Here is a 24,311-nt window from a genome sequence, read left to right on the forward strand (position 1 = left end):
TTAGGTAGCATAGATTCCCTACATTAGGAAACAGTTTCTCCACATTAGGTAGCATAGTTTCCCCATATTAGGTAAGAGTTTCTCCACATTAGGTAGCATAGTTTCCCCACATTGGGTAGAAGTTTCCTGTCACGATTCGGCAGGCTGGAGGTGGATCCTCTGTGCCAGAGAGGGATTGGCGTGGACCGTGTCAGTGGACCGGTTCTAAGTTGCTACTGGTATTCACCAGAGCCCGCCGCAAAGCGGGATGGTCTTGCAGCGGCGGTAGCAACCAGGTCGTATCCACTGGCAACGGCTCAACCTCTCTGACTGCTGAGATAAGCGCGGTACAAGGGAGTAGACAAGAGCAAGGTCAGACGTAGCAGAAGGTCGGGACAGGCGGCAAGGTTCGTAGTCAATGGTGGAATAGCAGGAGGTCTGGAACACAGTATGGGTGACACAGTAAAGCTTTCTCAAGGCACAAGGCAACAAGATCCGGCAAGGGAGTGCAGGGGAAGTGAGGTATAAGTAGGGCAAGGAACAGGTGCAAGCTAATCAGGGTGATTGGAACAGGCACCATCATTGGTGCACTGGCCCTTTAAATCTCAGAGCGCTGGCGCGCGCGCGCCCTAGAGAGCGGAGCCGCGCGCGCCAGAGCATGACAGCCGGGGACCGGGACAGGTAAGTGACCTGGGATGCGATTCACGAGCGGGCGCGTCCCGCTATGCGAATCGCATCTCCGCCGGCAATGTCAGTGCAGCCCTCCCGGTCAGCGGGTCTGACCGGGGCGCTGCAAGGAGAGAAACGCCACGAGCGCTTCGGGGAGGAGCAGGGACCCGGAGCGCTCGGCGTAACAGTACCCCCCCCCCCTTAGGTCTCCCCCTCTTTTTGTCGGGATATCGCTCCACCTGGGACGAGGACATTGGGAGCGATTGTAGAGTCTCCTTCTGGGGGACAGTGGAGTCCTGGGTATACTCATGAATGGCAGACCGGTCAGAAGGAGTGGGAATGGGGGGGGGGCAGAGGGGGAGGCTTGGCACGGAGCAGAGTGTCACCAGGACGGGGACTATGAGGAGGCACGGCACAGTCCTGACAGGCCCTGGGGAGAGCAGGCACAGGAGGAGACACTGAGGACCGACAGACGGGGCTGGGAGCTGACGTGAGGCACTCCTTGCGGCAGGCAGGACCCCAATTCTTGATCTCCCCGGTGGTCCAGTCAAGGGTGGGAGAATGGTGCTGGAGCCATGGCAGACCGAGGAGGATTTCAGAGGTACAGCTGGGCAAGACCAAAAATTCAATTTCCTCGAGATGCGGTCCAATGTTCATAAGCAGGGGCACTGTGCGATAACGCACAGTGCAGTGCAGCTTGACCCCGTTGACCGAAGAAATGTAGAGCGGCTTGATGAGACGGGTCACCAGGATGCAGTACCTATCAAGCAAAGAGGCCAGAATAAAATTTCCAGAAGATCCAGAGTCCAAGACGGCCACAGCAGAGAAGGAAGAGTTGGCAGAAGGAGAAATCCGTACGGGCACAGAGAGAGATGGAGAAGCAGACTCCGTACCCAGAGACGCCAGGCCCACATGAGCAGGTTGCGTGCGTGCATTTTCCAGACGTGGAGGACGAATAGGGCAATCCACCAAGAAATGTTCGGTACTAGCGCAGTAAAGACATAGATTTTTATCCCTACGGCGAGACCTCTCTTCAATAGTCAGGCGAGACCGATCTACTTGCATAGGCTCCTCGGCGGGAGGCACAGGGGTAGATTGCAAGGGATACCGTGAGAGAGGTGCCCAGGGATTAAGGTCTTTTTCCTGGCGGAGTTCCTGATGTCTTTCCGAAAAACGCATGTCAATGCGGGTGGCCAAATGGATAAGTTCATGCAGGTTGGCCGGAATCTCTCGTGCGGCCAGCACATCTTTGATGTTACTGGATAGGCCTTTTTTAAAGGTCGCGCAGAGAGCCTCGTTGTTCCAAGATAATTCGGAAGCGAGAGTACGAAATCGGATAGCGTACTCGCCTACTGAAGAATTACCCTGGACCAGGTTCAGCAGGGCAGTCTCGGCAGAAGAAGCTCGGGCTGGTTCCTCGAAGACACTGCGAACCTCAGAGAAGAAGGAGTGTACAGTGGTGGTGACAGGGTCATCGCAGTCCCAGAGCGGTGTGGCCCAAGCCAAAGCCTTCCCAGACAGGAGACTAACCACGAAAGCCACCTTCGACCGTTCTGTAGGAAATTGGTCCGACAACATCTCCAAATGTAGGGAACATTGTGACAGGAAACCTCGGCAGAGTCTAGAGTCCCCATCAAATTCGTCCGGCAGGGACAAGCAGAGGTTAGGAGTGGCCACTCGCTGCGGAAGAGGTGCAGGAGCTGGCGGAGAAGATGGTTGTTGCTGCTGTAGCTGTGACTGAAGTTGCTGTAGCTGTGACTGAAGCTGCTGTAGCTGTGACTGAAGTTGCTGAGTCATGGTGGTCAAGTACGACAGCTGGTGATCTTGTTGGGCGATCTGTCGGGATTGCTTGTCGACCAGCATGGTGAGGTCAGCGACGACTGGTAGCGGGACCTCAGCGGGATCCATGGCCGGATCTACTGTCACGATTCGGCAGGCTGGAGGTGGATCCTCTGTGCCAGAGAGGGATTGGCGTGGACCGTGTCAGTGGACCGGTTCTAAGTTGCTACTGGTATTCACCAGAGCCCGCCGCAAAGCGGGATGGTCTTGCAGCGGCGGTAGCAACCAGGTCGTATCCACTGGCAACGGCTCAACCTCTCTGACTGCTGAGATAAGCGCGGTACAAGGGAGTAGACAAGAGCAAGGTCAGACGTAGCAGAAGGTCGGGACAGGCAGCAAGGTTCGTAATCAATGGTGGAATAGCAGGAGGTCTGGAACACAGTATGGGTAACACAGTAAAGCTTTCTCAAGGCACAAGGCAACAAGATCCGGCAAGGGAGTGCAGGGGAAGTGAGGTATAAGTAGGGCAAGGGACAGGTGCAAGCTAATCAGGGTGATTGGACCAGGCACCATCATTGGTGCACTGGCCCTTTAAATCTCAGAGCGCTGGCACGCGCGCGCGCCCTAGAGAGCGGAGCTGCGCGCGCCAGAGCATGACAGCCGGGGACTGGGACAGGTAAGTGACCTGGGATGCGATTCGCGAGCGGGCGCGTCCCGCTGTGCGAATCGCATCTCCGCCGGCAATGTCAGTGCAGCGCTCCCGGTCAGCGGGTCTGACCGGGGCGCTGCAAGGAGAGAAACGCCGCGAGCGCTTCGGGGAGGAGCAGGGACTCGGAGCGCTCGGCGTAACATTTCCCAACATTAGGTAGCAGTTTTCCTACATTGTGTAGCATAGTTTCCCCACATTAGGTAGCATACTTTCCCCACATTAGGTAACATTGTCCCCCCCCCCCCCCCCTACACACAGAGACACACACACAGACAGACATACACTTCTGGCCTGCGCAGCGCTTTTCCTCTCCGGGGGCGGCCTGACGAGTGATGTCACTGTGAAGGTCACATGCGCGATGTCCCTCATCAGACCCAGGCCGGCCGCAGGCTCACTGTGTTAAAGTGGCCGCTGCGCTATTGAGCAGCTAGGGCTGCGCTGGTGCCGTTGCCACTTTAGAACAGTGAGCAGCAGTGGTGCAGTGGCAGGGCCGGCCCGGCCATGGACCTAGGGGGCACAAAAAAAAAGTGCCCCTATAAAGTGTCGCCTGGGACCAATGGTCCCACTGGTTCCCATGGTAGGGCCCATGGCTTCTTGCCCAATGACATCTTTCACCTGTATGTGCGTCTAAACAATGCACATACAGCTGAAAAAGGGTCCCTACACCGACACTGACCCTTATCAGGACAATACAGGCCTGGTGTGCATAGTACCTACTAACTGCTTACTTACCTGATGCCATGTACCCGTAGCAACTGCTTTGGCTGCTACAGTAGTAGTTCTGACCCTGTATAAAGGGGTCAGAGGACCTTAGAACATCCTGTCTTGTGTGGTATTCCCAAAAACAGACAACAAGGCTTATTGACTTGTGGGGATGAAGGCTAGCCCATCTCCAAACTCACAGAGCTACTAAAGAAAAAACTGCTGAAAAAGTCCCTCAGGGCTATGGTGAAGGCGTGAACACAACTCGCTGACTGGTCCCACAGAACAAGCAGAGCAGTCCACCAACAAAAGTGTCTACAGTGTCCATGTGAGCATCCGAACTGGAGCAGGGAGCAATGGAAGAAGGCACCTAGTCTAATGGATGACGTTCTCCGTCATGTGGACGGCCGGGTGCGTGTGCGTCATTTACCTGAGTAAGAGATGGCATCAGAATGCATTATGGGAAGAAGACAAGGCAGAGGTGATGTTCTATTGGAGACGTTGTGTCCTGGCATCTGTGGATGTTACTATGACAAGTGCCACCCACCTAACGATAGTACAGACCAAGTCCCCCTTAAAGGGGTACTCCGGTGCTCCAGCGTTTGTTCAGAACGCTCAGAGCTGGAGACGGTTATGTGGCGTCACGGCCACGCCCCCTTCTTCTGTCACACCACGCCCCCTCCATTCATGTTTTGGGAAGGGGCATGTCAGCTGACACGCCCCCTCCCATAGACATGAATGAAGGTGGCGTGACATCGCGAGGGGGCGTGACCTTGACGTCACAACCACTGCCGCAGGAACCCGGCATTTGTTTAGAACGCCGGGTGCTGCGGGAGATCGTGGGGGGCCCCAGCAACGGGACCCCCGCGATCAGACATCTTATCCCCTATCCTTTCGATAGGCGATAACATGTCTAGCAGCGGAGTACCCCTTTAATGGTAACGGACCCCTAATGGCAGTGGCCTCTTTCAGCAGGATAATGCCCACCCCCAGCCTAACTGCCAACAGAAAATGGTTGTCAAAATCAGATACATTTTAATTTTCCTTATCGGCCAATGCAAAAAGTAAAAAAAAAAAAATATATTTTTACAAGTATAATTTTTTATAATCAGATACTAAAAAAACATTGTTTTCCTGATCATCAGTTGGGGGAGGGCTCTTTACTTCTGTATCTAACTGGAACCAAAAAATAAATCTAAAATGTAATTTCCGAAATGAGAAAGTTTGTTTTCTTTTTGTTAAAACGATAAACGTCTTAATCATTAAGATCTATACGTGACGATCCTCTCCTCCGCGGTTAAGCCTTCTGTAGGTGTTCATGTTCTCTCCTTGTATCCCAGCAACTACTCTCCGCTGCCCGCATCCTCCCCCACATGGAATTAACTATTTGATTGTACGGAGAGGAGGGCTAATATGCATGAAGTGCACTGACATTTCTAATTGTATGCTGACATTCAGACTCCCAGATCTATCCCATAAGCTTTCATTTACCGCCCAGTAGTAATGCCATTAACCGTACGGAAAGGCGCCGATTCCCTGCCATTCGCACAATGTACATGCTGTACGTAATGCAGCAGATTAATAACGCTGAATACAAAAAAAGAAGGAAAAAAAACAAAAAACAATAAAAGCTGCAAAACGTTACTGATTAAAAACCTCCGACTGATCCAAGTCTGATCCATTTAAAGAGGTACTCTGCCCCTAGACATCTTATTCCCTACACAAGGATAAGATGTCTGATCGCTGGGAACCCATGCGATCTCTGTTGCGGCACCCCGGACATCCGGTGCACGGCCATGCTCCCTCCATGCAAGTCTATGGGAGGGGGGGAGGGGGCGTGACGGCCGTCACGCCCCCTCCCATAGACTTGCATTGAGAGGGCATGGCCGTGACGTCACGAGCCTTCGGTACTGCACCCGACGCTCTAAAAGAATGCCGAGTTCAGTCCATTATTGTAGGCTCAGAATATTGGTGGAGCTTGAGGACTGCTTTTTTTTTACTATGTAATTTACATTTTTTTGAGCCACCATAAGGGACAATTATAGCAATCTATTGATTGCTAATACTGTTCAGTGCTTTGCATCGGCTTTTGTGCTAATATGTTGGATTGAACCTTTATTGTAGATAGTGACTATGCATTGGTTCAGTCCATTATTGTAGGCAGTTACTGTGCATTGGTTCAGTCCATTATTGTAGGCAGTTTCTGTGCATTGGTTCAGTCCATTATGGTAGGTGTTGACTGTGCATTGATTCGATCCACAGTTAGCTAAGAGACAGTTGGGACAGTTCATTGGATCAGTTCATTATTGTAGGTAGCGAATGTGCATTGGTTCAGTCCATTATTGTAGGTAGTGACTCTGCATTGGTTCAGTCCATTATTGTAGGTAGTGACTATGCATTGGTTCAGTCCATTATTGTAGGCAGTGACTGTGCATTGGTTCAGACCATTATTGGGGGTAGTGACTGTGCATTGGTTCAGTCCATCATTGGAGGTGTTGACTGTGCATTGGTTCGGTCCACAGTTAGCTAAGAGACAGCTGGGACAGTTCATTTGATCAGTCCATTATTGTAGGTAGCGAATGTGCATTGGTTCAGTCCATTATTGTAGGTAGTGACTGTGCATTGGTCTGGTCCACAGTTAGCTAAGAGACAGCTGGGACAGTTCATTGGATCAGTCCATTATTGTAGGTAATGACTGTGCATTGGTTCAGTCCACAGTTGGCTAAGAGACAGTTGGGGCAATTAATTGGATCAGTCCATTCTTGTAGGTAGTGACTGTGCATTGGGTTGGTCCACAGTTAGCTAAGAGACAGCTGGGGCAATTCATTGGATCAGTCCATTATTGGAGGTAGTGACTGTGCATTGGTTCAAGCTAGCTGAAAAGTCACACCGGAAATAAGAAGGTGATGAGCCGGACTGCAAAATTAGTTTTTTTCTGACTCAAAAATTAACCATCTAAAGCAGAGGTCCCCAACCCAGTCCTTAAGGCCACCTACAGTCGAGGATTAGAATTTTTCCCTGTTCTATTCCAATGGAGTAAGAGAAAAAGCTCAGAATGTTGGTGGAGCTAGAGGACAGGGTTGGGGACCACTGATCTAAAGGGGCAAATCCAAAGCACTTACAGTGGTTCCTCAAGTTACAATATTTTCTACATACAATGGTCTTTCCTGGATGACTGTAATTTGTAACCAGACTCACCAAACAATGCCAGAAACAGCCCGGATTAGTGGCTCGTGTGAATGGCTGACCAATCGGAGTGGGCACTTCATCGGTAAAACCCCTGTATCTTTGAAGAGCATGCACAGTCTTTCTAACTCCTATATATAAGTACCGGCTTTATTTATATTGGTATCTTGTAATTTTTCTTTCATCTTCGTGGTTTTCTCATCTTGAGTTGACATTTTTGAGACTTTAGAGTAATTGGTCTCAACATCCAATGTTCGTCCTGGAACCCAATAATATCATAACTTAAGGGAACACTTCATGTCCTCTGCAGATAAATGAGGGGTCCCAGTCGTCTTTTGTTTCGATCCCCTACACTTTTGTATTGATAATAGTATCACATCAGGTGACCTCAGCAACCAATTATGGCATTCCGCCCCCATATCCATCTTGCCACAGTTGGTGGGCATGGGCACATCTTCTCACGTCACCACTTTTTTTTTTTTGAGCCCTAGCAGAAGTGGTGTAGTATTTTTCAAACATGAAGGCCGGTGTTTCCCAACCAGCGTCCCTCCTGACAGGGCCGGCTCTGCCTAGAGCACCCTCTTGATGGGGGGCGCCATTCTGCCTGCTGCAAGAAAGTTACTCAAACCACTCACTCAGCCAGCAGCATGAGGAGCAGGTTTGTTACAGTGTGTCACCCCAGTAGTAAGCTAATTACATGAGGAGGGGCTTGTTACAGTGTGTCACCCCAGTAGTAAGGTGGGGGGGGGGGGTGTCAAAGGGAGGAGCCAATGGGCAGAGTCAAGGGGTGGCAAAATTAGCTTTTGCCTAGGGTTGCAAAAATCCTTGCACCAGCCCTGCCTCCAGATGTTGCAAAACTGCAACTCCAGCATAGCCAACGGTGAGTCATTGTGTGAATCATTGCCATATGCCAACTCCGCTAATGGGCCCCTCTGGTCCTCCTCAGTAGAGCCCCATTTAAGTCTGTACCATCCTATATCTACACAAATGATGGCTATACACTGACACTATATGTCAGCTGATACCGCTATCTAATGTGTAAGAAAACCCCCGACTCTTTCCTAATGGCAGATGTTGGCGGAGGGAACAGTGGGCCATGTTGGATTTCAGCTGCTCGAACCTTCTAATGTCTGGAGAAAAAAAAAGCTACGGCCAGAGGAATGGTAGCAACTTACTCCCCTATTAAAAGTGTTTTGTTTGACAACTAATGCAGTGGTCTCATTCTGTGGCCATCCAGGTATTGCAAAACTTCAACTCCCGGCATGCCCGGACAGCCGTAGGCTGTCCGGGCATGCCGGGAGTTGAAGTTTGGCAACACCTGGAGGGCGTCAGTTTGAGAGAACTGAATTTCTAACATGTATGGCCAACTGTACTTGAGTGTCTCGAGTGCTCCCTTCCCGGCATCCCTTTTGGATCGGTAGGGGTCTGCCGGCAGGGAGCTGCGACATAGTCCCATTGACTTTAATGGAGCGGTGCTGCCGTTTCCTGCACAGCCGGTGGTGAGGAGCTCCTCTGTGTAGCAACACAAGACCAAAGCACTGCAGCCCCTTTATTCTCAGTATTGAGGGGGGGGGGGGTATCCCCACTGATCAGGAAATGATGGCCATTTTATTCTAGGAGAACCCCATTTTCAGCAACAGTTTTGATACCAATGCGTGTCGCTGCTTTCGTCTTGCAGGTAGGTTACACATACTCCTCGCTTTACATTCCAGTCCTCTCCTCCCTTCCATCGACTATTCCTCTTTCTACTTCCAAAGTCTCCATTAAACAGGAAATAACTACTTAACGGCTCATACATCAGCCGCTTTATTTTACCATTTTCCTGCATCACCGATATCAGCACTTCTATAATTCCCTGCATCGACTTTCACGCAGCGCAAATGAGGGTTGTAATTAGCAAGTAAATGCGTTCTATAGACTACGGGGGCCGGGGTGTTTCCTCTTGGCTCTGGCATTTAAGAGACAAAAAGCTTTTCCATTTTATTTTTTTTAAGATTTTTTTTGGCTGCGGCTTGGAATCAATGCCCTTTCACGTTCTCCTGCATCAGCGCTAGAGATCCCTTTTCTGTTTAATAGACATCGGAAGCAGATTGATACATTTTGTGACACTTTACTTTTGTATTACACCGTAGGTGTAAATGAGCAAAAAAAAAAATACATTTTAGGACAATTTATTTATTTGATTAATTATTTATTGCATTCATTAGATCTTGGCTATTTATTACACCTCAGGAGTAAATGAGCAAAAAAGAAATAAAAAAATATATATACCGGTACATTTTGCAACACTTTTTTATTTTTATTTATGTATATATTTATTTCGTTATTAATTATTTATTTATTGCATTCATTAGATCTTGGCTATTTATTACACCTCAGTAGTAAATGAGCAAAAAATAAATTTTGCGACACTTTATTTATTTATGTACGGTATATATTTATTTAGTTATTAATTATTTATTTATTTATTGCATTCATTAGATCTTGGCTTTTTATTACACCTTACGAGTAAATGAGCAAAAAAATTAAATAAAATACATTTTGCGGCACTTTATTTCTTTATTTAATTATTAAATTTATTTATTTACTTAACTATTTATTTATTGCATTCATTAGATCTTGGCTTTTTATTACACCTTAGGAGTAAATGAGCAAAAAATAAAAATAAAATAGACATTTTGCGACATTATTTATTTAATTATTAATTTATTAAATTATTTATTGCATTCATTAGATCTTGGCTTTTTATTACACTGTAGGTATAAATAAGCAAAAAAAGAAAAAAAAAATTAAACTTTTTTTTTTTTGTAAAAATACAATAGCCTTTCAGATATTAATGTGCTGATGGGGCTGTGTGTTATTACCAGCCTAATGATATCGAATGTGCAGAAGAAACCATAGGTGTCACGCAGAGAGAGCAATGATCTGATTCTCGTTTTTGACTGCAGGCAAAGAATATCTCATCAAAACAATAAATTTCGCAAGGCTATTCCCAAATTTAAAACCCTTAAGGAAATTTTTTTTTTTTTATTGTTTGGCTGGTTTAAAAGGTTGCTCTAACTTAAAAAATTTTTTTTTTTTTTTTTTTAAAGAACTAGAAAATGAACGGCCCCATTTTAAAACAAATTGCAATTGGGCTATTGTTGAAATTTTTTGTAATTTTCTTTTTTTCCATTGCACTTGTTTCCATTAAGTCCCCCCCCCCCCCCCCCACCTCATTGTGTTCAATGTGGGAAATGTTTATTACCTGCTATGATTGCAAAACAGTCTGATAGGCGTCGGATCTTTCGCGCTCATTGCTATGTAAAAATAGTTTTCTTTAGGTCATGTGCAATTGAGTTGGATTGTAATCAACCTTCACTTTGCACAGAGTGAAACCTATTCAGTCTAATGTCAGGGAGAATTAGTTTTTTTCCAGGCAGATGTAGAATGAACAAGCGAGCTGCTATGTCTCTCCGGAGATTTTACACAGACAAATATAAAGGGGGGGAAGGGGGGGAGGGGGAGGAAGAAGAAGGAGGAAAAAAAAAAAAGCGCCCCCGATTAATTGGGATTTCTCTTATCTACTTGAGCATATAGCTTTAGTGAAGGCTAAACAAAAATCATTTGGCTTTCTTTCAATCTCACATTAGAGGCACTGGTGCAATGAACCTGCGCATCAATAGACTTTTTTTTTTTTTTCTCCTAAACTTTCAATCGCGGGATAAGAGAAGGAAAATTCTAGGATGCAGACGACTGCACATTTTTAAAGGTAAATGTCACTCGAAAGCTTGGAGAGAACCGGGGCAATAATGACAAAAGGAGAAATGCTTAACGTATGGAACGGTGATGGCGGACGGCTCCGATACGGGTTACGGATTGTGTTAATGCCAAATTTTTTTGCCCCATTATTCAAATTTATTTTTATAATAATAAAATAATTATATATATATATATATATATATATATATTATATTTACCGTATTTTTCTCCCTATAGGACGCACCGGCATATAAGACGCACCCAATTTTAAAGGTGCAAAATCTATAAAAAAAAGATTCTGAACCCAACAGTGATCTTCAACCTGCGGACCTCCAGATGTTGCAAAACTACAACTCCCCGCATGCCCGGACAGCGAATGCTGGGAGTTGTAGTTTTGCAAAATCTACAGGTCCGCAGGTTGAAGACCACTGGTAGGAGGTAATACTCACGTGTCTCCGCCGCTCCAGACCCGTCACCGCTGCCCTGGATGTCGCCCTCTATCGCTGTCACCACGTCCCCGTGGTGTCCCCGACACTCCGGACGTCTTCTTCCCTGGGATCCACGCTCTCAGTCGCCGTGATCACGTCGCTACGCACGCCGCCCCTATTGGATGACGGGACGGCGTGCGCGACGACGTGATGATGACGAAGGAGAGCGCCGGCCATGCAGGGAATCCCGGCCCGGAGCAGACACCGATGAGGCAGGTAAGGTCCCTCCCGGTGTCCTGTAAGCTGTTCGGGACGCCGCGATTTCACTGCGGCGGTCCCGAACAGCCCGACTGAGATTAGTGCCGGGTTAGTGTCACTTTCGCTTCAGACGCGGCGGTCAGCTTTGATCCCTGCGTCTGAAGGGTTAATACAGGGCATCACCCTGATCAGTGATGTCTTGTATTAGCCGCGGGTCCCGGCCTTTGATGGCTGCAGGGACCGACCCGATAGGTGGGTGTATTCGCCGTATAAGACGCACCAACTTTTCCCCCCCAGTTTTGGGGAAGAAAAAGTGCATCTTATACGGCAAAAAATACCGTGTATATATAGATATATATATAATTAACTAACTCAGACATTGTGGGGCCCTTACTCCATTTAAGCCCCTTGCAGTGGGACATATAACTGTCTAATTCTTATCCCTTGTATCAGCAGTTCAGGCTGGTGGGGGTGTAATGGCTGGGGGCGGGGCATTTTCTTGGCACACTTTGGGCCCCTTAGTACCAATTGAGCCTGATATAAAACATGACAGCCTACCTGTGACATACATAAAAATAACCGGGAGTGTTAGGGACAGCCATGGGTACGAACCTTGTGCTGCAAGACAGAGAAAGGAGAAGGATACGTAACAATCTGCCTGGGCCCGGGACACACACACATTCTCCCGTATGCGTAATTGATACTTTATGTTTGGGGATCTGTGATGTGTATATGTGACATAGATGTGCATACATGACATAGTGCACTCCAGATTGATTAATATTGAAATGATTAATATTGAACTTTTAGCAGCTAAATAAGATTTGCTTTATTTGTACTTCAGCACCTAATAAGAACACTGAACTCTTTTGTTTTAAGGGGTACTTCACTGGAAAACATTTTTTTTTTTTAAATCCACTGGTGCCAGAAAGTTAATCAGATTTGTAAATGACTTAAAAAAAATCACAATCCTTCCAGTACTTATGAGCTGCTGTATACTACAGCGGAAAATTATTTTCTTTTTTTAATTTTCTTTCTGTCTGACCACAGTGCTCTCTGCTGACATCTCTGTCCGTGTCAGGGACTGTCCAGAGCAGGAGAGGTTTGCTATGGGGATTTGCTCCTACTCTGGACAGTTCCTAAAATGGACAGGTGTCAGCAGAGTGAAAAGAAATTGAAAAAGAAAAGACTTCATCTGTAGTATATAGCAACTGATAAGTACTGGAAGGATTGGGATTTTTTAATAGAAGTAATTTACAAATCTGTTTAACTTGCTGGCACCAGTTGATTTAAAATAATATGTTTTCCAGTGGAGCGCCCCTTTAAGCTTTTAGAGAAACATTAAAAGTTATGTTTTAAGCACCTTCTTCATACTGGTAGGGTCAGCCGGAATTTACATGTTGTTAATAATGAACATTAAGTAACTGTAGTAATATGGTTGTTTAATTATTTTTTTGACTATTCAATAAAGAAAACGGACCCTGAAAAACCACTAGGGGTCCCCATACCTACTGGGACACTAAAAAGTCCAGCAGCATCACACTTGTCCATGAGTCATGGACAAGAGATGACTCATGGACAGGACTGCATAAGCGGGCTCCCTCTCCTTCTCTTCTTCCTGAGCAGGTCTGTGCTGTCCACTGGGTGATTGCTGGTCATGAATGTTCGCAGCTTGTTATGACAGGAGAATGTGTGTCCCGGGCCCAGGTGGATCAGTAGGTATCCTCTTCCTTTCTCTGTCTTGCAGCACAAGGGACGCACCCATGGCTGTCCCTCATCACACACTCCTGGTTATCTTTATGTATGTCACGTCACAAGTAGGCTGTGGTGTTTATACCAGGACTAATTGGTACTAAGAGGCCCAAAGTGTGCCAAGAAAATGTCCCCCCCACCTTTACACCACCACCAGCCTGACCCGCTGATACAAGGCAGGATGGACCCATGCTTTCATGTTTACACCAAATTCTGACCCATCTGAATGTCGCAGACCAAGACTCATCAGACCAAACAACGTTCTTCTGGTCTTGGAAGTTCTTCTTGTCCAGTTTTGGTGCCTGTGTGAATTGTAGCCTCAGTTTCCTGTCCTTAGCTGACAGGAGTGGCCCCTGGTGTGGTCTTCTGCTTTTGTAGCCCATCTGCTTCAAGGTTAGATGTGTAGTGCATTCAGACAGGGTATTCTTCAGGCCTTGGTTGTGACCAGTGGTTCTTTGAGCTACTGTTGCCTGTCGCCTTGAACCAGTCTGCCCATTCCCCTCTGACATCATAAAGGCATTTTTCTCCACACAACTGTCACTACCAGGATATTTTCTATTTTTCGGACAACATTCTCTGTAAACCCTAGTGATGATTGTGTGTGAAAATCCCAGTGGATCAGCAGTTTGTGAAATGCTCTCTGTGGAATTGGGACACTTTGTAAGAACTTGCACATGTCTTGATAGGTATAAAGTCTTAACATATTATTGCATAGGATTGTGGGTGCTGGACGTCTTCCTCTATGTGCTTGGAGATGTTCTGTTTATATATATATATATATATATATATATATATATATATATATATATATATATATATATAGCTCCAGTGAGTGAGCATTATAGAACAATATCCTACTTCTGCCACTTACTGCCCTGTAAGGGCATATGACTGTTAGAGGGGGTCACAGAGGGGGCCCCGCCGCTAAGGACTACTTTCCAAAACCCCCAAAGAAGAGCCTGTTCTAGCAGTTCCAAGTCATCCTTCTTAATGGCCGCCATTAACTACATATCCACTAATACTAAATTTCACTAAATGTTGTGGTGAATTTGTGTTGGGGACTTTAGTGTGAATTTGGGGAAAATTTCACGATTTCAATATGCGATATAATAAACAGATTGTGAAATCCCCCTATTTCATGTCTAATCTCCCCCATTTAATTTCTATCTCCCAATTTTAGATCCCCCCCATTTTACGTTGTTTCCCATTCCCACACCCCTACTCCATGTCAATCCCTCAATGTCACATCCCCCCCCGTGTCATACCCCACCTGTCACTTCTCCCCCTTATCAAATCCCCCCAATGTCACATCTCTCAAATGTCACAACCACCCCCTTGTCACATTCCCCATCCCACCTCACATCTTCCCCCTGCTGCAGATCCCGTTCTCCTCCATGCAGTCCAGTGTCTTAAGGGAAGTACAGGACCTTCCTGCTCAGCCAATCACTGGCCTAACACATGAAACTGCTGCAGCCTTTGACTGGCTGAATGGGAAAGGTCCTGGAAACAGCTGCTTGTCGGGAGAAAAGATACCGTGACTGCACAGAGAAGAACGGGATCTGCAGCAGACCTACGGGGGATCCCAACCAGAGTGCCTACAGCTGTTGCAAAACTACAACTCCCAGCATTCCCCCCCAATGTCACATTCCCCAATGTCACATCTCCCCCACATGTCACATGTCCCCCTTGTCACATCCCCCCAATGTCCCATCCCCCAATGTCACATCTCCCCAATGTCCCATCCCCCCAATGTCACATCCCCCAATGTCACATCTCCCCCACATGTCACATGTCCCCCTTGTCACATCCCCCCAATGTCCCATCCCCCAATGTCACATCTCCCCAATGTCCCATCCCCCCAATGTCCCATCCCCCCAATGTCACATCCCCCAATGTCACATCTCCCCATATGTCCCCCTTGTCACATCCCCCCCACATGTCACATCCCCCAATGTCACATCCCCCCCACATGTCACATCCCCCAATGTCCCATCTCCCCCTCCGAGCGGACTAAACGTCTAAGAACCTGATGCTCACCTCACCCTGGTCCCATGTAGGTCTGCTGCAGATCCCGTTCTCCTGCATGCAGTCCAGTGTCTTACGGGACATACAGGACCTTCCTGCTCAGCCAATCACTGGTCTGACATGTGATACTGCTGCGGCCTTTGACTAACTGAGCAGGAAAGGTCCTGGAATCAGCTGGTTGTCGGGAGCACAGAGAAGATACCGGGAACGCACGGAGGAGAACGGGATCTGCGGCAGACCTACTGGGGATCGGGGCTAGGTGAGCATCAGGTTTTTGATGTTTACCCAAAACCTATTGCAAAACTACAACTCCCAGCATGCCCGGACAGCCAACGGCTGTCCGGGCATGCTGAGAGTTGCAGTTTTGCAACAGCTGGAGGCACTCTGGTAAGGCAACACTGACTTAGCAATTGAATTTTAAAAATGTTAGGGTTGTTTGCTGCACCAATGCCTATACTTCTCTTTGGGTCAGTAGGTTTCCATTCAACAACGTGATACTATATCATGTGTTGCAATAGGCAGATACTTGACGTCGGTAATTATATATTGATTGGTTTGTTTTTGTATCAATTCCTCGTTCTTATACGAGATTACATATTTATATACAAAGCCTTTGTTTTAATTTACTATTTGAATTGCTGCGGACCTTATGGGAATCGACCGGATCAATAACAACCCTGCCCCCCAACGTACCATGTGTATCAAATCACTAAATAATTCATCTATATTGTTTGTATAAAAAAAAAACAACACGCAAAAAAACGACCCTAAAGAAAAATATTGTTTATTGTATTGTTCTTGTTTTGGGGCATAAAATGGCATAAAATGTACAATAACGGGAACAATATAACAAACCCATAGACTAAAAAAGAAGAAAATAAAAGTAAAAAAACTAATTAGCAGACAAAAAAAAAAAAAGGAGCAGCATGCATAAAACACACTATATCACGTTACAATACAAAATAAACTCCAAAAATACTGAGTTACGTGGGCGGAGTCACAGATAACCACAACATTCTATCATCTTCTAGAACAACTAATATTTATCTAATACAAACGGTCATAAAGTTTTTTTTTTTTAATCAATAAAATTAAAGAAGCACTCCATTTTTATTTTATTTTTTTGGCCCATATCATGCACACTCACCATGACTCACCAAGTCGTACAGCATCCATGTGTTTCATGACTCGAAAGTCAGTCCTGGGTCAGCTGACTTTCTGTGTACTACAGGATGACATCATCACCTATTAGACTCTCGAGGCAGCTCTCAGACCCTTTCTCTCCAGCTCTACATGTATACTGCTACTATTATAGTATATTTATAATATATATATATATATATATATATATATATATATATTATATATACATGTATATGTATAATATATATATATATATATGTGTGTATATGTTGTATTATAAATACACACATATATATATATATAAAATATTATACACACACACACACATATATATATATATAATATTATAAATACATATATATATATATATATATATATATATACAGTGGGGATCAAAAGTTTGGGCTCCCCAGGTAAAATTTTTTATAAATGTGCATAAAGAAGCCAAGGAAAGATGGAAAAATCTCCAAAAGGCATCAAATTACAGATTAGACATTCTTATAATATGTCAACAAAAGTTAGATTTTATTTCCATCATTTACACTTTCAAAATAACAGAAAACAAAAAAAATGGCGTCTGCACAAGTTTGGGGACCCAGCAGAATTTATAGCATGCACTGCCCCCTTTACAAAGCTGAGAACTGCCAGTGTCATGGATTGTTCTCAATCATCATTTGGGGAGACCAGGTGATGTCAATCTCAAAGGTTTTAAATGCCCAGACTCATCTGACCTTGCCCCAACAATCAGCACCATGGGTTCTTCTAAGCAGTTGTCTAGAAATCTGAAACTGAAAATAGTTGACGCTCACAAAGCTGGAGAAGGCTATAAGAAGATAGCAAAACGTTTTCAGATGTCAATATCCTCTGTTCGGAATGTAATTAAGAAATGGCAGTCATCAGGAACAGTGGAAGTTAAAGCAAGATCTGGAAGACCAAGAAAAATATCAGACAGAACAGCTTGCAGGATTGTGAGAAAAACAATTCAAAACCCACGTTTGACTGCACAATCCCTCCAGAAAGATCTGGCAGACATTGGAGTTGTGGTACAGTATTCCACTATAAAGAGATACTTGTACAAACAAGGTCTTCATGGAAAAGTCATCAGAAGAAAACCTCTTCTACGTCCTCACCACAAAAATTAGTGTTTGAACTTTGCAAATGAACATATAGACAAGCCTGATGCATCTTGGAAACAATTTCTGTGGCCCGATGACGTTAAAATTGAACTTTTTGGCCGGAATGAGCAAAGGTACGTTTGGAGAAGAAGGGGAACAGAATTTAATGAAAAGAACCTCTGTCCAACTGTTAAGCATGGGGGGTGGATCAATCATGCTTTGGGGTTGTATTGCAGCCAGTGGCACAGAGAACATCTCAAGAGTAGAAGGAAAAAGGGATTCAATAAAATTTCAGCAAATTTTGGATGCTAGCTTGATGCCATCTGTGAAAAAGCAGAAGTTAAAGAGAGGATGGCTTCTACAAATGGATAATGATCCTAAACAGGCGTAAACTGAAGGTTTTGCCATGGCCTTCACAATCTCCTGACCTCAACATAATTGAAAATCTATGGATAGACCTTAAAAGAGCAGTGCGTGACAGACAGCCCAGAAATCTCAAAGAACTGGAAGACTTTTGTAAGGAAGAATGGGCAAAGATACCTCAAACAAGAATTAAAAGACTCTTGGCTGGTTACAAAAAGCGTTTACAAGCTGTGATACTTGCCAAAGGGGGCAGTACAAGATATTAACTCTGCAGGGTGCCCAAACTTTTGCAGACACCATTTTTTTGTTTTCTGTTATTTTGAAAGTGTAAATGATGGAAATAAAATCTAACTTTTGTTGAGATATTATAAGAATGTCTAATCAGTTCACCTGGGTGATCTCCAGCACCAGCAGCCTATCAGATGATCAGGTGCAGTGATCAGACTCCACCCCCTCTCTCTGCAAAGCACAGAGGATTCATGGGAAATGTAGGCAAAATTAGGAAATCATTTCAGTGATGGAATTGCACCCAGTATAGATCCTAACCTACGCCTACACCACAACGGGTAAGCACAAGGCATACACAAGAACATCTACATTATTCTCTGCTGCTGCACTATTTAAGCAAAAAAAAAAAAAAACTATTTTTTCGGAGTGTTTCTCTAATTTGCACAAAATGTTCAGGCAAAAAGACGGTGGAATAGCAGTTGTTCCTGGCCGGCTAGAATTTCCATAGGGCAGTGTATCCCAACAAGGGTGCCTCCAGCTGTTGCAAAACTAAAACACCCAGCATGTTGTAGTTTTGCAACAGCAGGAGGCACCCTGGTCCTAAACACTGGTATAGAGACACACTCCATGTCTCTCTATACCTCCGTAGTGCGCTAGATCACATATGTATTTAATTTGACAGAAAATGGCCTTGGTAATACAGTATCCAATGTAGTGTGAATTTTATTATTATAATTTTTTTTTAACCTTTTTTCTTTAAATACAAAATACTACAACCCCCCTCCCTTTGCCCCCATAAGAAACGGATGCCATATTGTATCTCCATATACCTCAAAAGCCTTATCATACAGAGCCATAATACAGCCTAAAAGTCTACATGAAACTTAAAGGGGTACTCCAGTGGAAAACTTTTTTTTTTTTTTTTTTATATATAAACTGGTGCCACAAAGTTAAACAGATTTGTTAATTACTTCTATTAAAAAATGTCTTAATCCTTAATCCTTCCAGTACTTATTAACTGCTGAATACTACAGAGGAAATTATTTTCTTTTTGGAACACAGAGCTCTCTGCTGACATCACGAGCACAGTGCTCTCTGCTAACATCTCTGTCCATTTTAGGAACTGTCCAGAGCAGCTTATGTTTGCTATGGGGATTTTCTCCTACTCTGGACAGTTCTTAAAATGGACAGAGATGTCAGCAGAGAGCACTGTGTTCGTGATGTCAGCAGAGAGCTCTGTTTTCCAAAAAGAAAATAATTTCCTCTGTAGTATTCAGCAGTTAATAAGTACTGGAAAGATTAAGATATTTTAATAGAAGTCATTTACAAATCTGTTTAATTTTCTGGCACCAGTTGATTTAAAAAAATAAAAATTAAAAAATTAAAAGGTTTTCCACCGACGCACCCCTTTAACTTCGAAAAAAAAAAAAATAATAATTATAAAAACATTTTTTTAACAGCTTTAGGGTAACCAGGGACTGATTTTTCTGCAAAAAGTACACTTTTTTTTCTTAGTTTTTCTTTAATGCAACATGTATTCTTTTTGTTTTTAAAAACATTTTTCAAAAATTTTTACAAGATTCCATTATCTTTTTTTTTCACACCATATCTGGGACTTGCTGTTCAAGTTCCGTCTCGGGCTTTTCTGTTTCGTCTTCCTACAAAATAAATATGAAGACACGTTTAGGCGTTAGGAAAACACACACGAAATTACATATTGTAGGTGAACTCTCAAAATCAATGAACGGTAATATATCTACATAGTAACGCCCCTCACACGTCATCTACTAACAAACACAAATGTGTGGTTTGTAGATCATCGGCAGTATAATAATACACTGCTCGAAAAAATAAAGGAAACACAAACAACACAATGTAACTCCAAGTCACTGACACTTGTGTGAGATCCCACTGTCCACTCAGGAAGAACACTGATTGACAATCAATTTTACATGGAACAGACAACAGGTGGAAATTATAGGCAATTAGCAAGACACCCCCCAATAAAGGAGTGGTTCTGCAGATGGTGAACACAGACCACTTCTCAGTTCCTATGCTTCCTGGCTGATGTTTTGGTCACTTTTGAATGCTGGCGGTGCTTTCACTCTAGTGGTAGTATGAGACGGAGTCTACAACCCACACAAGTGGCTCAGGTAGTGCAGCTCATCCAGGATGGCACATCAATGCAAGCTGTGGCAAGAAGGTTTGCTGTGTCTGTCAGCATAGTTTCCAGAGCATGGAGGCGCTACCAGGAGACAGGCCAGTACATCAGGAGACGTGGACGAGGCCGTAGGAGGGCAACAACCCAGCAGCAGGACCGCTACCTCCGCCTTTGTTCAAGGAGGAGCAGGAGGAGCACTGCCAGAGCCCTACAAAATGACCTCCAGCCGGCCACAAATGTGCATGTGTCCTCTCAACTGGTCAGAAACAGACTCCATGAGGGTGGTATGAGGGCCTGACAACCACAGGTGGGGGTTGTGTTTACAGCCCAACACCGTGCAGGACGTTTTGCATTTGCCAGAGAACACCAAGATTGGCAAATTCTCCACTGGCACCCTGTGCTCTTCACAGATGAATGCAGATTCACACTGAGCACATGTGACAGAGTCTGGAGACGCCCCGGAGAACGTTCTGCTGCCTGCAACATCCTCCAGCATGACCAGTTTGGCGGTGGGTCAGTAATGGTGTGGGGGGGGGCATTTCTTTGGGGGGCCGCACAGCCCTCCATGTGCTTTCCAGAGGTAGCCTGACTGCCATTAGGTACCGATATGAGATCCTTTGTGAGACAATATACTGGTGCGTTTGGCCCAGGGTTCCTCCCAATACAAGACTATGCCAGACCTCATGTGGCTGGAGTGTGTCAGCAGTTCCTGCAAGAGGAAGGCATTGATGCTATGGACTGGCCCGCCCGTTCCCCTGAATCCGATTGAGAACATCTGGGACATCTCGCTCCATCCACCACAGACTGTCCAGGAGTTGGCGGATGCTTTAGTCCAGGTCTGGGAGGACATCCCTCAGGAGACCATCCTCCACCTCATCAGGAGCATGCCCAGGCGTTGTAGGGAGGTCATACGGGCACGTGAAGGCCACACACACTACTGAGCCTCATTGTGACTTGTTTTAAGGACATTACATAAAGTTGGATCAGCCTGTAGTGGGGTTTTCCACTGTGATTTTGAGTGTGACTCCATATCCAGACCTCCAGGGGTTGATAAATTTGATTTCCATTGATCATTTTTGTGTGATTTTGTTGTCAGCGCATTCAACTATGTAAAGAGGAAAGTATTTCATACGATTAGTTCATTCAGATCTAGTATGTGTTATCTTAGTGTTCCCTTTATTTTTTTTTGAGCAGTGTAGATATATTATTATACATAGAAGCAGTATTATAGTAGTTATATTCTTGTATATAGGAGCAGTATTATAGTAGTTATATTCTTGTATATAGGAGCAGTATTATAGTAGTTATATTCTTGTATATAGGAGCAGTATTATAGTAGTTATATTCTTGTATATAGGAGCAGTATTATAGTAGTTATATTCTTGTATATAGGAGCAGTATTATAGTAGTTATATTCTTGTATATAGGAGCAGTATTATAGTAGTTATATTCTTGTATATAGGAGCAGTATTACAGTAGTTATATTCTTGTATATAGGGGCAGTATTACAGTAGTTATATTCTTGTATATAGGAGCAGTATTGTAGTAGTTATATTCATGTATATAGGAGCAGTATTGTAGTAGTTATATTCTTGTACATAGGAACAGTATTATAGTGGTTATATTCTTGTATATAGGAGCAGTATTATAGTAGTTATATTCTTGTATATAGCAGTATTATAGTAGTTATATTCTTGTATATAGGAGCAGTATTATAGTAGTTATATTCTTGTATATAGGAGCAGTATTATAGTAGTTATATTCTTGTATATAGAAGCAGTATTATAGTAGTTATATTCTTATATATAGGAGTCAGTATTATAGTAGTTATATTCTTATATATAGGAGGCAGTATTCTAGTAGTTATATTCTTGTATATAGGGGCAGTATTACAGTAGTTATATTCTTGTATATAGGAGCAGTATTATAGTAGTTATATTCATGTATATAGGAGCAGTATTGTAGTAGTTATATTCTTGTATATAGGGGCAGTATTATAGTAGTTATATTCTTGTACATAGGAACAGTATTATAGTAGTTATATTCTTGTATATAGGATCAGTATTATACTAGTTATATTCTTGTATATAGGATCAGTATTATAGTAGTTATATTCTTGTATATAGGGGCAGTATTATAGTAGTTATATTCTTGTATATAGGAGCTATATTATAGTAGTTATATTGTTGTATATAGGAGCAGTATTATAGTAGTTCTATTCTTGTATATGGGAGCAGTATTATAGTAGTTATATTCTTGTACATAAGGAGCCGTATGACAGTCACATAAGAAAACACACCAATAAGCCAGATGTTATATGCCAGATAGCAGGGCACTGATCATGGTCCATATATATATATGTAACATGATTAGTGACACGAGTTGCTCATAAATACTATGCCGCTATCTACATGGATCAGTCACCTGACATCTACATTGTCCTGATTGCATCTTGTCGTTCTCTTTCTAGGAGTGTAAATCATGAGACAGAAGTGGAGCCATCATTTTACTTTTGTACGAGATCCTTTTTGCTTTATCATTTGTTACGACAATAAATCCCATTCTGCAGACGCCTCCTATACGGAACACAATCACATTTTTGTCCCGCTGCGCATATTTTCTCGACAGTGTTGTCAATTTTCCAATTACCTGTAAAGCCATACGTTATCTCAGGATTGGTTAAGTTTAAGGCAGTAAATAGACCATCCGGAGAAGAAGACTTGAATCTCCAAAGGATTCAGCAAGGATGTGGCAGAGTGAGAATGACGGGTCATATGGCCTGAGGTTGGATCCAAGCAACAGAATCCATAGAACCTCCAAAATTTAAGCAGTAACAAAGCCGAGGTTGTTACTTTTGTCAAAACTCTTGGCTATCTTAATGATACATATTGGTACTCCTAATAATAAAATAAATAATAACAACAATAATTAATTTTTTTGAGTGTGGGAGGAAACCGGAGTATGCGGGGAAAACATACAAACTCATTGCAGATGTTGTCCTTGATTTGAACCCAGGACCCCAGCGCTGTAAGGCAAGAGTGCAAATCACCGAGCCACCACACTGCCCATAATAAAACTACTGTGTAACCCTACAGCAATGTTAAAAAGAAATTTCATTTTGAACCTTAGGTAGGGACTGATCACTCATGTTGCCATGAAAACGGAGGCCACTGTCAGTCCTCTGGTTTCCATGGCAACCACCCGCGCTCTGCTTTCACTTTGCAGAGCGCCGATCGGTGACAGAGGGAGCTCCCTCCCTCAATTACCCTAATAGACACTGCGGTCACAGTGACTACAATGTCTACAGGGTTAACTCCGGATCGGAGCGCATGCTGTGGATGGCCTCCCCCGACGGGGTTCCCCTCACCACCGATCGCTTCACTGTGTGAAGCGATGGAGGAGGAGGAGGAAGGAGAAGACCCCCGCCAGATCCCTGCTATTGGTCTGTATGTAATGACGGACCAATAGCAGCGATCGCTGGCCGGGGACCGCTGCGATTGGTCCCTTGCTGGCTTCAGGGAGGCTCGACTGTGCAGCACAGCCTTTCCATCAGGTACATGTACCTGATGTTGCGGGACGTCACCGCTAATCACCAGGTACATGTACCTGATTTTGCATAAACGGGTTAAGGCGTGGCAACACATTATATATGGTAAAATCTTGTTCCTTCTCCGGGAGATGTTCTTGCCGGCAGAGATAGTGAAGATATGAAGTTTGAAAGGTGTCCCTGCCAACCTGCAAGTAGTTTCAAGTAGGAGCCGAAACTTCTAGTGCTGCCTGCTTGGGCTGCAATGACGCTCCATTGAGCCTGACTGAGAGCACAGACATGGCCCACATCATCGCTCTACTCTGTCTGCTAAGGGAGCAGAGCATTGTCGTGGGCTGTCAATCATACTGGGCGTGATTACCGCCCGAGCAGGAGACACTAGGTGAGTATAGCTCCTACCCAGGGAACTACTTACAGGCTGGCAGGGCCACTTTTCAAACTTCATAACTTTAACATTGCTGCCGGCAGTAACGTCTCCCCAGCATGGTAAGGAAGAACATTTTAACGCTTTGCCATGCATAATATA

The 24,311-nt window shown here is 44.4% G+C and overlaps 1 long non-coding RNA gene across 1 annotated transcript in view; it reads left to right on the forward strand.

Moving 5' to 3' along the window:
• Positions 1-22,846, forward strand: part of LOC130272916 (uncharacterized) — a 58,740-nt gene extending 35,894 nt beyond the window's left edge. The window contains exon 3 of the long non-coding RNA XR_008843789.1: positions 22,709-22,846. This is a non-coding gene — a long non-coding RNA (uncharacterized LOC130272916). The remainder of the gene's footprint in view (positions 1-22,708) is intronic.
• Positions 22,847-24,311: the final 1,465 nt, after the last annotated feature.

The sequence above is a fragment of the Hyla sarda genome, chromosome 5 (genome assembly GCF_029499605.1).
Source record: "Hyla sarda isolate aHylSar1 chromosome 5, aHylSar1.hap1, whole genome shotgun sequence".
Lineage (NCBI taxonomy): Eukaryota > Metazoa > Chordata > Amphibia > Anura > Hylidae > Hyla > Hyla sarda.